The sequence below is a fragment of the Protopterus annectens genome, chromosome 16.part0 (genome assembly GCF_019279795.1).
Source record: "Protopterus annectens isolate FY-2018-M chromosome 16.part0, PAN1.0, whole genome shotgun sequence".
In the NCBI taxonomy this organism is placed as follows: Eukaryota; Metazoa; Chordata; order Ceratodontiformes; family Protopteridae; genus Protopterus; species Protopterus annectens.
The window spans coordinates 52,761,403-52,780,077 of NC_056750.1; the positions used below are offsets into that span (position 1 = coordinate 52,761,403).

At 45.1% G+C, this 18,675-nt stretch overlaps 1 protein-coding gene across 1 annotated transcript in view; it reads right to left on the reverse strand.

Annotated features, from left to right (window-relative positions):
• The window catches only part of LOC122790508 (Fc receptor-like protein 5), a 519,064-nt gene that overhangs the window by 50,922 nt on the left and 449,467 nt on the right, over positions 1 to 18,675 (reverse strand). The window lies entirely within an intron of this gene.

Genomic DNA, 18,675 nt, shown 5'->3' on the forward strand with positions numbered 1-18,675 from the left:
CCCTTTCATCACCATGTACCCACTGATGTAATGAAGTTCTTTTACATTGCACCTATTATTTACAGTTATGTGATTTGGGTGCAGGGTTTAAACCGTGAAGTAATTTTCTTACTCATAGAATCATACGATCTTAGGAGATTTCTAGGCTACTAACCCAGAGGTCATTTTAAGCCTAGCCATTTTATCCAAATGTAATACCATAGAAATGCTCATCAATACCCATGATTATATTTAGTGATGACTGCCCATGTGCAGGAGGGTTATGGGCTCTATCCCTTATAAGAATTTATCGTGCCCTATCCACTCATCCAGGTTCATCTTGAACAATGTCATAAAGGTGCACTGTTTCACATGAATTGGTAGCCTGATCCAAAGACATGGCATTCGCTGGGAGATAAATCTGTCCCTCCAACATGTCTTATTTAAGTCACAGACCCTATTTAGGTCCCTGGAATGGGTATTCCTAGTCCCATTTGATTTATGGATATGCTGCAATTCAGTAGATTTGGGTCTTGGATTGCTCTTTAGGCCAGAGCCAGGCATAAATCTCCCCTAACAAGTCTATACGATATGGAGAATAGTGACAGGATCTGTAGTCAGTCTGTGTAAGGCATGTGCTGGAGTCCCTTGATCTTTGTTAGAAAGCTCTGAGGTTTCGCTAATTGCTGCAGGGGTTAGTATGGTACATGTCAAATGGGACGTTGTACTCAATTATGGGCCAGATAAGTGCCGAGTTTACTGGGGTTATAACTTATTTTGCTGTCCAGGTATTGCCTTTACTCATCAAGTTTGCTATGTAGAAAGCTTTCCTTACTACAGCAGACACATGGTGGTCAAAGTTAAGGTCACAGTCAACGTGTGATCCCAGGTCCCTTACTACTTCATGCATACTTAGGGTATTGGTGTTGATCTGATAGTTTGAGGGGACATTGTTTGTGCTGAAGGGAATGATGATGTATTTCTTTGCATTCATTTTGAGATTGTGACTGATACAACAGGCGTTGGTCTGTGTGAGACCCTCCTGGAGTATCCTGATATTATTTGGGAATTCAGTGATTTCACCTAGATTGCAATCAGTCGTTGGTCTGTGTGAGACCCTCCTGGAGTATCCTGATGTTATTTGGGAATTCAGTGATTTCACCTAGATTGCAATCAGTCGTTGGTCTGTGTGAGACCCTCCTGGAGTATCTGATATTATTTGGGAATTCAGTGATTTCACCTAGATTGCAATCAGTTGTTGGTCTGTGTGAGACCCTCCTGGAGTATCTGATATTATTTGGGAATTCAGTGATTTCACCTAGATTGCAATCAGTCGTTGGTCTGTGTGAGACCCTCCTGGAGTATCTGATATTATTTGGGAATTCAGTGATTTCACCTAGATTGCAATCAGTCATTGGTCTGTGTGAGACCCTCCTGGAGTATCTGATATTATTTGGGAATTCAGTGATTTCACCTAGATTGCAATCAGTCGTTGGTCTGTGTGAGACCCTCCTGGAGTATCTGATATTATTTGGGAATTCAGTGATTTCACCTAGATTGCAATCAGTCGTTGGTCTGTGTGAGACCCTCCTGGAGTATCTGATATTATTTGGGAATTCAGTGATTTCACCTAGATTGCAATCAGTCGTTGGTCTGTGTGAGACCCTCCTGGAGTATCTGATATTATTTGGGAATTCAGTGATTTCACCTAGATTGCAATCAGTCGTTGGTCTGTGTGAGACCCTCCTGGAGTATCTGATATTATTTGGGAATTCAGTGATTTCACCTAGATTGCAATCAGTTGTTGGTCTGTGTGAGACCCTCCTGGAGTATCTGATATTATTTGGGAATTCAGTGATTTCACCTAGATTGCAATCAGTCATTGGTCTGTGTGAGACCCTCCTGGAGTATCTGATATTATTTGGGAATTCAGTGATTTCACCTAGATTGCAATCAGTCGTTGGTCTGTGTGAGACCCTCCTGGAGTATCTGATATTATTTGGGAATTCAGAGATTTCACCTAGATTGCAATCAGTCATTGGTCTGTGTGAGACCCTCCTGGAGTATCCTGATGTTATTTGGGAATTCAGTGATTTCACCTAGATTGCAGTTGTCTGCAAACTTGGTCAGCCACAACCCCTTAGTTTTGACCTGAACTTCTGAGAAGTGTAAACCAAACAGTAGGGGTTCCAGCACTGACCCCTGTGGCACCCCACTGATAACAGGTCTATTGGTTGATGCGGAGTCACCCCTTTGATAATGTGTGAGCAGTTTGTGAGCCATTTGGTAACCCATCTTACAGTGAAGGGGTTTACATTCAGTTTGCAAGTTTATCAGTAATGCCTGAATGTGGGATTATGTCAAAAACCTTTCCAGGTTAAGGTATGCTGTGTGCACAGATTCACCCTCATCAGTGGCTTTGGTCACATTTTTAAAGAAATTCACCAGATTTAACAGGCAGGATCTGCCCTTCATGAAGCCGAATTGGATAGGATACAGGATTTAGAGGTCACCTATGTCTTTATTTATGAGGTCCATAATGATACGTTCCATGGACTTACAGATGAGGCTGATCAGGCTTATGGGTCTGTAATTCCCTGGGTCTGTTGCTAGGCCACCTTTGTGGAGGGGAATAACTGTTGTTATTCTCCATTCCATAGGATCAAAGCCTATGGTTAGGCTATGATTGAAGAGGGTGCTTAGTGGTGATGCTAGTTCATATTTTAGCCTGTTTAGAAGACAGTCTGGGATGTCATCTGGTACCATATAAGCTGTGTTTTTTGCCTTGGACAAGGCTTAGAAGACCTGTTCTTCAGATATGTAGAAGTGGGGGTGGGGGTGGGGGAGGTGGGTGAATGTTTTTTGTAAGTTAGGAGGGGATAAGGTAGTGAAATGTTTGCCAGTCCTGTCTGCTAGTAGGTTTGCTACCTCTGTAGGGTCAGTGTGTGTGATACCATTGGCCACTAGTTCTGCACATGCTTGGGTCCTACCCTTTAGGTTATGCACATAGCCGCAAAAGGCCTTATGGCTATTCTTGGTTGTACTTGCTAAGTTTCTCTCAAAGGAGGCCTTACAGGATTTGAAAAGTTGTCTTATTTGCCTATTGAGGCTGATGAGGGTTCTTTTCCATTACTGGGGCCCTGCTTTTGTTTTCTTGGACAGCAACGTTTTGCATTTATTCCAAGGTTTATTGATGCTGGATGTCCACTATCGCTGCTTGTTTTTCTTGGGGCTCTGGCTTTGATTCTTTCTGGTATGGCCACGTTTATACACTTAAGCAAGTGATTGTACAGGGCTTTAGTATAAGCTTTGGCATAGTTACCACTTCCAGCTTGCGGTAGGGCTTGGAATGCTTTTATACCTTCACCTAAGACAGCACAGTTTACCTTGGTGAAGTTGTTTAGTCTGATTTCACCCTTTGTGAGTTCTGCTGTTAGTGTCATTTCAAAGGTGACTGATTTGTGGTCAGTTTTAACTAATGAGGTCCCAATAGTTGCAGCATGGCACCTGTTTCATATGTTGGTGAGGACCAGATCTAGAATGTTTGTTCCCCTAGTCGGGGTATGACAATTTGTTCCAAGGCATTTGAATTAATTCTGTTCAAAACTAATTTGAGCAAACAAATGGCAAACCAGAAATTCACTGACAGTTTAGCACACATGTCCTTTATGGATAGAGGCAACACGTAAATATCCAAACATATCCTTGTTCTTCTGAGTTATTTCTACACAAAATACAAGGGCTAAAAACTAATATAGGAATACAAGGCTAGGCTTCATAAGATCCTCATGAATCAGAGCACTAATACATACATGTGAACCTTGAACTAATGAGCCTATGTTTGCATGTTGTTGCTCTCAGCAGTGTCTTGAATAGATGCAAAAGCCTAGCATCTCAGTTTTTCCCTAAACAGCTGTCAGTGAAGCCCTTCCAAGCTTTTCTGCTGCTTTATCAGCAACTCAGTTGTGCACTGAGCAGCATTGCCTTATTGATCAAACTTAGCCCACACAAAGTATAGGTTCCTCTTTCAGTCTCAAAACTACCAGCACACTCCTGTCAAATAAAATGATTTCCCTTCCTAATATACATACAGAAAGAGCTACCATGGATGGGCAGTTTCCCATCATCTCTCTGGCCAGTCTGATAAACATGGGCAGCATGTATGCTGACAACTATCACAATAAAAAACGCCCAGCACCTGTGGTAATAGTAACTATTAAGGTGAAGTGAGGATAACTTTTAGTTATGTACTTACCATAACTTTAGATGTTTGAGATCCATCTCGCCTACATTCAATACTGATGGGCTCGGAGCCGATCCCTCAGCTCCGACTCGGCACGCTATGCTATAGAGCGAGGCCTCTTATTGGCTGAGCTATTTCTTATCCCAGGATGCACCGTCACTAATCCCCAAGATCTTGTTTGTCCGCATTCATGCACACATGCACAACTTGTTTATATAACATTGTCAGATGTTTCAAGATGAAACAACAGGATTCGGACCTTCTGATATCCTCTGATCTCCAAGGAAGGGGGAAGGAGGGTGGGTTATTGGGAATGTAGGCGAGATGGATCCCAAACATCTAAAGTTATGGTAAGTACATAACTAAAAGATGTTATGTGATCCTATCTCGCCTACATTCAGTACTGATGGGACAGCGTCCCTAGCACCTAAATCCTGGGTGGCTCATTGGAAAACACTCCTGAGCACTGTGGAACCAAATGAAGCTCGTCCTCTAGATGCCACATCCAATTTGTAGTGGGAAATGAAAGTGTGCGGGGAAGACCACGTAGCCGCAGCACAAATGTCACTAATGGCAAGCTTAGAATGAAATGCTACCGAAGTAGCCATAGCCCTTGTAGAATGAGCTTTGACAGAGGTGGTAAGCTCTTTGTTAGAATAAGAATAAGCTTGAGTAATACAGTTTCTGATCCATTTGGCAATAGTGACCTTAGTAACGGCTTTGCCCAATTTATTGTCTGCAAAGGATACAAACAACTGATCTGTTTTCCTTGTTTGTTTGGTCCTATCTAAATAAAAACGCAACTGCCTGTGGACATCTAATGTGTGGAATATGAATTCCGCTTTGTTAGAATACTTTGGAAAGAAGACTGGAAGTTCTAATGACTGTTGTAGGCAGAAACTGGAACAAACTTTAGGGACAAAGGATGGATTTGGCCTGAGAGATACTCTGTCTTTGTGAAAAACCAAGTACGGAGGTTTTACAGACAAAGCTTGAAGCTCTGAAACCCTTCTGGCAGAAGTAATCGCCACCAGAAAGGCAGTTTTCCACGATAGAAATTTTAAATCACATGTCGCTGCCGGTTCAAAGGGGGAGGAAGTTAAGGCACGTAAACACCACATCGAGATCCCATGGAGGAGCAGGATGAGAAATCGGAGGTCTTAAAAGCGCAGCACCTTTCAAGAAGGTCTTACACAATCTGTTGCTCATTAAAGGTGGGTTTATAGATTCGTGAAAATTGGAAATAGCTGCCAATTGAACCTTGATGGTAGAAATTTCAGTACTTCTGATACAGGACTAGTGATGGGATCCAGACCCCGGAGTTGAGCCCAAATAGCAAATCTTTTCCATTTGCTAGAATACAATTTCTTTGTAGCAGACTTGTGGGCCGAAGATAAAATGTGTACAACTTCCGGATCCAAGGTATGACTCCTGGCTATAGTTGGAAGAGGAGGAGCAAAGCCGTCAATTTTAAGGTGTGTAGGGACTGGTGGAATAGTCCCGACTGATGAACTAATAGGTCTGGGATCTGATCCAGGAACCATGGACCTTCCAGAGCATATTTCCGAAGATAGGGGAACCATACTTGACGAGGCCAGTAAGGAGCAACTAAGATAATTTTGCTCCCCAAGAGAGATGCCTTTTGGATCACCCTGGGAAGGAGAGGAACTGGGGGAAAGGCATAAAGCAAGCCGGTGGGCCACGGGCGGGCTAGTGCGTCCATAGGGCTCTTCCCCGGAGGAGGGGGTGAGGGAGAAGAACTTTTTGCACTTCGCATTCAGTGGAGTCGCGAAGAGGTCGCAACACGGAACTCCCCATTTGCTGAAAATCTGATTTGCAACTGTAATGTTCAGAGACCATTCGTGTGGAGAGAGGATAGTTCTGCTCAGTCTGTCGGCTATCACATTGGACTTGCCCGGGATATGAGTTGCCACTAGAAAGCGTTTGGTCGACACTGCCCATTCCCAAACTCTCATGGCCTCTCTGCAAAGGGGATAGGATCTGGTCCCTCCCTGTTTGTTCAGGTACCAGACCACTGACATGTTGTCGGAGTGAACAGCAATTACGCCCTGAGGGAGGTAATCGTGAAGGGCTTGAAGGGACAGAAGCACCACCCTCATTTCTAGGATGTTGATATGAAGTAGGGTCTCTTCTGGATGCCATTTGCCTTGGACTGACCTGCCCAGGGAATGCCCCCCCACCCCATCTGGGAGGTGCCCGTGGTCAAAGTGGCCACAGGAGGAGGTGGTACAAAGGGTCGTCCCTGATCCAGATTGGAGGGCACCAGCCACCAGCGAAGGTCCCGTTTGCAGGTTTCCGTGATCCATATGAGGTGACTGAGAGGGAGTTCCTGAAAGGACCACTGAGCTGAAAGAAGCCACTGGAGAATCCTCATGTGCAATCTTGCTAGGGGAACTAGAAGAACCGTGGTGGACATGGATCCCAATAGCTGCAGGACCATTCTGGCTGGGGCTTTGGATCTGGAAAGTAAGGCTCAAACTTGAGCCTGTATGGTTTGTATCCTGTCTGTAGGTAGATAGACCCGCATTCGGTTTGAGTCTATCTCTACTCCGATGAATCTTATGCGTTGAGATGGCAGCAACACAGATTTTGGCCAATTGAAGGTGATTCCAAGAGAATTGCCCAGAGATATCGTGGCTTGTAGGCTCCACAATAGTAGATGCTTGGAGGTGGCAGTTAGGAGCCAGTCGTCTAGATACGGAAACACCTGGAATCCTAGACTTCTCAGGTGAGCAGTCACGACCACCAAACATTTGGTGAATACCCTGGGGGCTGTGGTGAGACCAAAGGGCAGCGTGCAGAACTGAAAATGACTGCCTCCTAGGCTGAAGCGCAGATGTCTCCTGGACGCTTGATGTACCATAATATGGTAATAAGCGTCCTTGAGATCTATGGAGCACATCCAAACACCTTTCTCCAGCAATGGGAGAATGGTTTGTAGGGTGACCATTCAGAACTTGGACTTTTTGACTGAACGGTTTAGAATGCTGAGATCCAAAATGGGCCTCAAGTCCCCGGTCTTTTTTGGCACCAAAAAGAATCTTGAGTAAGTCCCTAATCCGATCTGGTCTGCGGGGACCGGTTGGATGACTCCTTTTTGCAGCAGCTTTGAAACTTCTGAGGCTGCAGTTTCCCATTGACTGGGTGGCGGGTCCGGGATTTTTTTGGACTGAGGTGGAGAGTGAGAGAAAGGGATGGCGTAACCTCCGGCGATAATTCGAAGCACCCATCGGTCCTGAGTGATACCTTCCCAGGCTTTTAGGTGCCTCAGCGACCCCGACTGGCTCCGGAGCTGCACAGTCGGGCAATCCCTCAGGGACTGTGAAAGGCTGAAGAGCCACGAAAGGACTCGCGGTCTCCAGTGTTGCGAGGGCCTCTGCCGCCTCTGGGACGGCGTCTTCCAGAAGAATTTCCCCCTCCCCTGCCTCTGGAAGGGGGATTGTCCTGCTGTGAGGGGTAAGACTTCTGAGATCTACGGAACCACATTTTCCCTCCTCTTTTAGCCTTGGGGTAAGGCCGAAAGGGAGTGGAAAATTGTGCCCCTACGGCAGTCAAAATCTTACCTTCTTGCTCGCAGTGGGTCAGTGTGTCCTTTACCTTGGGTCCAAACAAGGAGGACCCATCAAAGGGGCGTCGGCAAAGGAAGACTTAAAGGCCTCCCCAAAATGACACAGGCGGAGCCAGGCTTGTCTCCGTAGAGCAATGCCTGTACCCGCTGCTCTACTCGCCCCTTTGACCGCATAAGAAATGAGCCTCATGGACGAGTTTGATATGGACGACAACGCAGCCAGCTGAGAGCCAACCGTCTGGGCCAGCTCCTCAGGCAGGTTACCCAAGAGGGTATCGGAAAGGTCTTTAATCAGATCCCCCTGAAATCTGGTAAAGTGCGTGAGATAGTTCAAGGACCTTAATGTAAAGGCCGCTGAACTTAGGGTGCGCCACTGCACGATCCATGCTCCTAGACTCCTTATTAGGAGGATGGATGGACGTCGAAGCCTCTGCTACATCTTGCTGGGTAGCAGATGCCACCACCAAAGCATCTACAGCCACACCTTTCGTCAGAAACTCTTTTTCCGGGGGTGCTGACAGGAACTTATTAGGACGAGCAGGCACCAGTTCCACAGAGTCTGGGTGTTCCCACACCCTTCGACAGATCAAATCCAAGAGCTCGTCGAAGGGCGGAGACACCCAGGAGGCGGAGGGCTGAGCCCCGAAGGCCTTAAGGAACACCGACTCATCAGCAGAAGGGGGTTTGGATTGCCAGCCGCCTCGTTGTTTAAGGGCTTCCAGGATGTCTGCAAAGGAGACATCATCTGAGGACGACTTAGGGGACCCCTCTGCATCATCGAGATCAGTGTCTGATGTAAGAGACTCATCAGGGGAGTCAACGTGCTTCCTCTTGCACGATCTTTTCCTGGGGGGTTCCTCCGAAGAAGCTTCAGAGGGACCTCCAGGAGGGGGGAAACCCCAGTGGGGGTAACCTCAGGCCCCGGGGCTCCGCTGTCTAAGGACAGGGGGACTGCCAAAGACCCAGTCTCAGTATGCAGGGAAGGAGCTGGGGAGACCGTGGAGGTAGCCAAAGAAGATTTGGCTAACGCACTCCTCATAGCCCTGAAGGTGGGACCACCAGAATCCTGGGAAGGTCCCACCTCCATGGCCACAACGGTAGACGGCACTCCCGCAGCCGACGCACCGAGAGGAAGGCTTGGGACCGAAAACATCAGTCCCGAAGCGTCCCCCCCGGGGCCGACAGAAGAAGTCCGCGTACCGAACTCCGACTCAAGAGCCGGAGTTGGAGTAAGGGTCGGGCCCGACCCGAAAACCTCCATCGGTTCCACCAGCACCGGCTCCAATGGTGCCGAGGCTGTTGGAGGAGGAACCATAGTAGCAGGGTGGACCATCGGCTCCGAAGCCGAATGGGCTGGAGCCGAAACTAACTTTTGAAACACCGGAGACTGGAAAAGTCTTAGGAGCACCCTGTCGATGTCCGAATCAGACATCTTGGAGGATCTAGATGACACCGATTGGGTCCGAACCGATTTCTCCATTGGCTCCATAGGACTAGGGGACCGGCTCCGAATGGATTCGATTACTATCGGTTCCGAGGAAGATCTCAAAACAATTTCCCTCGGTGCCGATGAGGACTTCGGCGCCGAAGGGGAAGAGTCTGAGCCGGCAACCCTCATCGGCTCCAAAATCAGTGGAGCCGATGAAGGTGACCCGCCTCTCGATGCCCCAGTCTTCGGCTCTGAAACCAGAGGGGTCGAGACTGGAGGCATCGAGGCAGACCGTTCCGCCCTCGGCTCCGAAGTCCATGGAGCCGATGGAGAAGCCTGCCTAGGTTTTTTGGCAGTCGGTTCCGACAGGCTGGTCGGAGCCGATGCTTTTTTCTTTTTCGTAGGAGAGGAAGATAAAGCCTCCTCGAAGGATGGCTTAATCAGACCTTTTAAAATTAATTTATTCTTCCTCTCCTGGAGGACTCTCGAAGAAAAGGCGTGACACACGCTACAGGACTCTTATAGGTGCTTGGCGCCTAAACAATAAACGCACAAGGAGTGGTCGTCCATTATGGACATTTTATAACCACACCTCATGCACTTTTTAAACCCAGAGGGTCTATGCTCCTTAGACATGCTGACAAACCCTAAGAAAGATTTCAGAAAGAGAAAACTAAGTAAGTTTTTTTTTTTTTTTTTTTTTTTGACAAAAAACAATTCACCAACTAGTAGCACAGACACAGAAAATGAGGGTCAAGACCCTCTAACTTAAGCAGGTACTTGACCTCTGGAAACACAAAAAACGCTAGATAGTAACAGTAATAGGGGAAGGCCCCTCTAACTTAAACGGGAAACCTTCCCTTAACGAAAAAACACAATTTTCTCAACAGATTTTTTTAAACACACTCGTACAAAAACAATAGCTGTTAAAACAGCTTTTGGGTTCAAATTAGCAAATTTCCTGACAGGAAAAGTCTGAATAAAACAGTACTTAGCCCAGCCAAGTTTGAGACCACGTCCTAGCTTGTAAGCAGCAAACAAGATCTGGGGGATTAGTGGCGGTGCATCCTGGGATAAGAAATAGCTCAGCCAATAAGAGGCCTCGCTCTATAGCATAGCGTGCTGAGTCAGAGCCGAGGGATCGGCTCCGAGCCCATCAGTATTGAATGTAGGCGAGATAGGATCACATAACATCTGATATTTAGTGTAATAAAACTTTTAATTGCCGCTTTCATAGAACAACGTCATCAGAAAATACAAAAGTGTTTAAAATGCTCACAGTTTTATATTGAATTCCAACCAATAAAAGGCTAAAAACAATTACTTGAAGCAAAATATTGCCCAACCACAAGTTAAACCATGAAAGGCCTTTACACAATTAACCATTAAAGTCCCCCCAGCTTGCACTCCTTTAAAAAACACTTTTTGTTAATGGTAATAGCCAGTCTGCTAGCTGACAGATTTGGAGAAAACTTCACCCCCCGTCCCCTCCGGTCATCCCGGAAAGTGTACCTTCCACCAGTTCTTAGCCTATTATCTCAAGACAGCAGGTCATCTCAGTGTTCTCCAAGGCCACAAACATGGCATCAACAGAACCAGACAACATCCCATATTGCCTTTTAAACAACTTAAGATGTGACCTAGCAGACTCGCTTGGATCCCTGTCTAAGCACAGCATGCAAACTATGTTCCAATGGAATGGAAGACAGCAGCAGTAAGCCCTCTGCACAACGGGGGACCAGCAACCGACCCTGGGAATTATACACCCATAGGCTTGACCAGCTTCATCTGCAAGGCCATGTAAAGAATCATTATGACTTTATTTACAAGGACAGAGGTAATTTTCAAACTCTGGAATCAACCTAGTTTGGATTCATTAAAGGTAGATTATGCCTGTTAAACAGGGTTGACTTTTGTGAGAAAGTCACCAAGGCCCTGGATGAAGGAAAGACAGTGCATACTGCCTGTCTTGAACTAGCCAAGACATTTGAGACAATCTTCTACTCAGGTATTATGGAGAAACTCCCAGCTGGTAATTAACCCCTACAGTATCAGATGGGTAGCTTACTGGCTCACTGACAGGACATATACTGTCAAAGTGGGTGACTTCACCTCTAGCAAAAGACCAGTCACTGGTGGTGTACCACAGGGATCTGTGCTGGGCCCCTTACTGCTTGGAATTTATTTCTCAGAAGTCCAGGCAAACTTGAACAGTCTGTGGCTGACAACTACAAATTGGGAACAATCATTGAGTCATCCAGTGATGTTAATAACCTGCAGATAGGTTTAATGCAGACAAGTGATTGGTGACAAAGTCATGCATTAAAGCTAAATGCAAAAAAATGCATTATTATTCTGTTTGGGAATGCTGACATTCCTGCTAATAACATCATAGACAGCACCCCCTAAGTGTAGAACCAGTGCTGTGTGATCTGGGTACTCAGGCTGTTAGCAACCTCAACTTTGACCACCATGTATCCACAGTAGTAAGGAAATCCTTCTATGTGGCACATCTTATAAGTAAAGACATCACATCTAGATCTAAAGATGTTATAGTTCCATTATATTTGTCCCTCATCAGACCAGTAACCGAATACAATACTCCATTTTGCATGTACCTCACCACACACCTGCAACAACTGGAGAGACCATAGAGGTTTCTCAGCAAGAAATTACAGGCTACATGACACAAGTCTTACGGGGAAAGCCTGAAAGCTCTGTCACTGTATTCTGTCTTGTACAGGTTGCTAAGGGGTGACCTGCACCTGGCTTAGAGGGCAGTCTCTTACCCAGCCATGAAGGAAATGTTACACATTCATAACTCAAACTGCATGAGGGTCACTCACTCCAGGGTTCTTAACCTACCCTCTAACATTAACGGGTCATGCTGGAGAGGTAGATACATCTCCCAGAGACTGCCACTCCTCTGGAACAAGCTTCCAGTTCATGTGAAACAAAGCACCTCCCTTATCCTCTTCAGCTGCAACCTAGCTCAATGTATGGGTGACCACACATTCACTCCTGGCATGGTGCTCATGTCCCTCCTTTTCGGAGGAAGTCAGTATTAACTATCATAGACCCTTACCTCTAAAAACTTCACACACCTAGCGACTAACAACTGGGGCAACTAGAGATAAATATGGCTAGACTTGTAAGGGCCCTAGGGCCATTAGCCTAGTAACCTTCCATGAACCTATGAAGACCAAATACTAGAAATGCTATCAAAAGATACAATTCCTGCATCTCTGGGTTCTGGCAATATGCTTGGATTCATCTTAAACAGCAATGCATGATTTAGCCACATCCCTAACAACACTGTTCAACCTCAGCCTCCTTACAGGTTTTGTACCACATGAATGGAGAACAGCTACAGCCATTCTCCTGCATAAGGGAGGACCTTCCACAGACCCAGGCAGTTACAGACCCATAAGACTGACCAGCTTCATATGCACAGTCATAGAAATATTTATTACAGACTTAATCAGACAGGACATAGGAACCTCCAAACACTGGACCTGTCTCAGGTTGGACTTAAGGGCAGGTCATGCTTACTCAATGTGGTGTATTTTTTTGAAAATGTCAAAGCAATGCATGAAGACAACATGGAATACATTGCATATGTCAAAATGGCCAAAGCTTTTAACACAATTCTCCACTCAGGCATGGCAGAAAAGCTAAATAAACTGGGAATAAACCCCTATGTCACCTGCTGGATTGCCAGTTGGTCCATAGATAGGATGCAGGAAATCAAAGTAGGGAAAGTTGCGTCCACAAAGAAACATGTCACCTGTGGAATCCTCCATTGTTTTGTGTGGGAACTTTTTCTGTTTAGCATATAGTTTTCTGAAATTGAAGTCAATTCAAAAGTGCTTCAGCTGACTAACTTTGCAGATGACCACAAGCTAGGCGCAGATGTTGAATCCCCAAAGAACTTAGAAATCACGCAGGAAATTTTGTCTCAAATAAATGACAGGTCCCAAAATGATGCACTAAAAATAAATGCCAAAAAATGCATTATGGTATCCTTTGGTAAGTCATCTATCTACACTGGGAACTATCACATTCATAACAGGCCCCCAAGAGTTGACCCTGTTGTTTGGGATTTGGGAACTTATTTGGACTATAACCTAACTTTTGACCAATGTGTGTCCTAACGTACTTTTGCTAACGTACCTGCTGTGTGCCTCCAATGTTTTTTTTCTCTGGATAATTACAATTTTACATCACTGGCTGCAGTATCCAGGTGAAGATTTTTTTCTTGTGTAATGTGTGTCTTTTGTTGTAAGAAAGACCTTCTATATTTCAGAGCTAACAAACAAAGGGAATGTGTCTAGATCTAGGGTTGCCATTGCCCACCTTTACTCAGCCCTGATTAGGTCAGTTATTGAATATAATGCCTCCTTTGGTATGTATCTGTCCAAAGATTGCAACAACTAGATCACCCACAGAGACACACCTTACTAAACAGATACAAGGGTGAAACATGTCCAGCATGGACTGACTCACATCCTGTCCTTATAGTCAGTATCCTACATGCTGCTAAGAGGTGATCTGTGTCTGGCATACAAGGCATCCTCTGACTCAAGTCTTCGTTTTCTTTCGGCTGCTCCCGTTAGGGGTCGCCACAGTGGATCAACTGTTTCCATTTCTTCCTGTCCTCTGCATCTTGCTCTGTCACACCAACCACCTGCATGTCCTCTCTCACCACATCCATAAACCTTGTCTTAGGCCTTCCTCTTTTCCTGTTACCTGGCAGCTTCATCCTTAGCATCTTTTTTCCAATATACTCTGCATCCTTCCTCAGCACATGTCCAAACCAATGTAATCTTGCCTCTCTGGTTTTGTCTCCAAACCTACCAACCTGGGCTGACCCTCTAATATACTTATTCCTAATCCTGGCCATCCTCGTCACACCCAGTGCAAATCTTAACATCTTCAACTCTGTCACGTCAAGCTCTGACTCCTGCCTTTTTGTCAATGCCACTGTCTCCAACCCATATAGCATAACTGGTCTCACTACCTTCTTGTAGACCTTCCCTTTCACTCTTACTGGTACTCGTCTGTCACAAATCACTCCTGACACTCTTCGCCACCCACTCCATCCTGCCTGTACTCTCTTCTTCACCTCTCTTCCACACTCACCATTACTCTGAACTGTTCATCCCAAGTATTTAAACTCATCCACCTTCACCACCTCTACTCCCTGCATCCTCACCATTCCTCTTTCCTCCCTCTCATTCACACACATATATTCTGTCTTAGTCCTACTGGCCTTCATTCCTCTTCTCTCTAGAGCATATCTCCACCTCTCCAGGGTCTCCTCCACCTGTTCCCTACTCTCACTACCGATCACAATGTCATCTGCAAACATCAAGGTCCACGGGGGACTCTGTCTGATCATGTCTGTCAACTTGTCCATCACCATTGCAAATAAGAAAGGGCTCAGAGCTGATCCTTGATGTAATCCCACCTCCACCTTAAACACATCTGTCACTCACACCGCAGACCTCACAGCTGTCACACTACCCTCGTACATATCCTGTACCACTCTTACATACTTCTCTGACACTCCCGACTTCCTCATACAATACCACAACTCCTCTCTAGGCACCCTGTCATATGCTTTCTCTAAGTCCACAAAGACACAATGCAACTCCTTCTGACCTTCTCTGTACTTCTCCATCAACACTCTTAGAGCAAACTCCACCTCACAATTACCATTTTTCAATTTCCACCATTTGATCCTTGGTGCTGCCCTCACACTCATCCTCCTCTTCTTGATCACCAATGTCATCCTACAAACCACCATCCAATGCTGCCTAACTACACCACTTTACAGTCTCCAATCTCCTTCAGACTGTCCCTTCTACATAAGATATAATCCACCTGTGTGCATCTTCCTCCACTCTTGTATGTCACCCTATGCTCCTCCATCTTGTTAAAATGCATATTCACCACAGCCGTGTCCATCCTTTTCGCAAAATCCACTACCATCTGACCTTCTGCATTCATTTGCTTAACACCATACCTACCCCATCACTTCCTCATCCCCTCTGTTCCCTTCACCAACATGCCCATTAAAATCTGCTCCAATCACCAGTCTCTCACCCTTGGGTACAGTGATCACCACTTCATCCAACTCACTCCAAAATTTTTCTTTCTCATCCATCGCACATCCAACTTGTGGAGCATATGCACTAACAACATTCATCATTACACCATCAACTTCCAGCTTCATAAACATCACTCTATCTGATACTCTTTTCACCTCCAAAACACTCTTAGCATACTGTTCCTTCAGGATAACTCCTACGCCATTTCTCCTCCCATCCACACCATGATAAAACAATTTGAACCCGCCTCCGATACACCTAGCCTTGCTCCCATTCCATCTGGTCTCTTGCACACACAATATACCAACCTTCCTTTGGTCCATCATATCAGCAAGCTATATCCCTATACCAGTCATACTGCTAACATTCAAGGTTCCGACCCTCACTATCACAGTCCTAGCCTTTACCTGCCTTAGGACATGCCTTCCCCCTATTCTCCTTCTTCAGCCAACAGTAGCCCAATTTCCACCAGCACCCTGTTGGCCAACAGTACTGGTGGCAGTCGTTGTTAACCCGGGCCTCGACCGATCCGGTATGTATATCTGTACTGTTGTCCGCATGCATGATTTGGCAAAATTTTACGCTGGATGCCCTTCCTGATGCAACCCTCCTCGTTTATATGGGCTTGGGACCATCACAAAGAAATGCACTGGCTTGTGCATCCCCAGTGGCTGGGTTATCCTCTGACTCAGTAATGATGGATTTAATGCAATCAGTAAGTCAAATGACATAAACGTTTCTCTGACTTGGGTTCTAAACCTTTTCTGCAACGTCAACAGAATGGTTTGAAGGGACAGGTATATCTTGCAGAGGATACCTCTGCTCTGGAGCAGATTCTCTGCCCATATACAACAGCAATATGGATCTATGGATGGGAAGCAGAAATTTACCCCAGAACTGCCTCTTGTACTATTAATGGACAGAGGCAGCTCCTAAATACATTATTCCATGCATTGTTTTCCTCAAATTATCCATGGTATGATCCCAGTTATTCTCATTGGGAGTAATATAATAATTATCAACCATGGAATGGGTAAGTTCAGTCTCTAACCAAATGGCTAAGGTTAATTCAAGCATAAAAAGGGAATTTGCCTTGGCTTAAAATGGCCTGCAAATGCAGCTGTCCTAGTACTTATCCATGAACCTATGATGAAAAACACAAAACACTGAAACTGATTTCACTGAAAATGTCACACTCAATAAATATATTTCCTAAAGTTTTATTTCTCAGGGGCAAGCTCTCCTTCACGTCCCTACCCCTCCACCTTAAATGTAGTAAATCCACAGGTGCACAACTACAGAGAAAACTGAATACTCCAGACACACTGAATCACTACTGGTGAAAACATAGAAACTTCTAGACATAGAGGTACAGCTAAACAGTGGGCATTAGCTACGGACTGATAATGATTAGAGAATGGGAAAACCTTACATTGGCACCCTGATTAGACAATGAATTTCCTCCAGCAGGGTGTTAATGTGCAGGTGATACCAGCTGAAAAACGAGTCTGACACCTTCACAGCAACATAAAGTGTTGAGAAGCTTGGAATGTAAGGAAGCTAATGGTCGCCATTATTTTATGCTCATGAAGCAGAGTTTTTGTTCTGTGTGTGTGTATGTGTGTGTGTGTGTGTGTGTGTGTGTGTGTGTGTGTGTGTGTGTGTGTGTGTGTGTGTGTGTGTGTGTGTGTGTGTATGTTTATGTCTGAGAGTATATCTGCTTGATTTGTACGAATGCAGAAGCGTGGTTGGGTCTGTGTGTGAGAGAGAGTTAGAGAGGGAGAGATTGAGCAATTGAGCTGTGGCAGCAGCAGTTAATAGGTAAGAAACTTTTACTGCCTGAAATAGGTTCATAGGTAGGTACTAGTCTATTAGCCCTAGGACCTATATAAGCCTAGCCAAAAAGGTACCCTGGCTTTCACCACCCAAGAAAATTATTTTCCTGTGCCACTGTTGAGCAGAGCCACAGAAGTGATCCCTGGGGTGAATTTCCTATTTCCCATCCAATCATCAAGATTTTTCTTCAAGAGTGCTAATGAGGAGCTCTGTTTGACATAGATAGGTAGTCTGTTCCAGAGTATGTGAAGTCTCTGGGACAGGAATCTATCCTTCCAGCATGTTCTGTTTATTGTGGTGACATGGTTTATGTCACTTGAGCGTGTAACTCGGAGGGATTGGGATTTCTTTAAGTGGAGCATGTCCAACAGTTCTGGATTTGACATAGCTTTTTATGTTAGGCAGAGATCACCTCTGAGCAGGCGATATGCGATGGAGTAAAGCTGGAGTTTTTTGAGACGGTCTACGTAGGGCATCTGTTTGAGGCCAGTAATCCTCTTTGTGAGGTACTTCTGTGGCATTTCCAGTTGTTGTAGATGTCTTGTGAGGTACATACCAAAAGGGGTGTTGTACTCTATAATGGGTCTAATGAGTGATGAGTAGAGGGAAACAATGACCTCTTTTTGTCTGGATGAGAAACCTTTTGTGATGAGGTGTGCCACGTAGAAGGATTTCCTGACCACTGTGGCGATGTGATTATTAAAGGAGAGATTACTGTCCACCTGTGTCCCAAGGTCTCATCACACTTTTGGCGTTAAGTAGACTACCACTTATGTGGTAGTTCATGGGTACAGCGTTTTTAACAAAGGGGATGACAATACACTTTTTGGCATTGAGCTTCAGGCCATGGCTTTGACACCTGGCATCTGTCTCAGTGAGGCCCTTTTGTAGTATGTCCACATCGTTACGAGTTTCAATTATGGCTCCTAGTTTGCAGTCATCTGCAAACTTTGCTAGCCAATGACCTTCTGTGTTAGCCTGTACTTCAGAGAAGTAGATACCAAACAGGAGAGGACCCAGGACTGAACTCTGTAGTACTCCACTTGTCACTGGTCTGATGTGTGTGTGTCTGTGAGACAATGTGTGTTAGACATTAAATAGTTTGGATGTAAAATACTTCCTCCAAAACCGTTTATATATACTACACTAAATTTCAAGCATTTGGTGTAGGAACTATTTTACATCAAAAATATTAAAAATAAATATATATTAGTTAAAATACAAAACAATTCAATTGATAGCCCATTCTTAGAGTGAAATAATGCCCTCCAGGGTGTGTGTTAAGAGGTAAATAATAACCTTCCACAAGCACAGAGACCCGAAGCCATATGTGAGTTGCTTATACAGTAACACACACCATGTTTTGTATTACTGCTTCTACTTGTTTATTACTAATTTGGATTATAATTCCCATCACCCCAAAATTAAATCAATGGTCATTTTCTACAGGCTAGCATCGTTTTCAGTCCAGTTATTCAGTCATTTG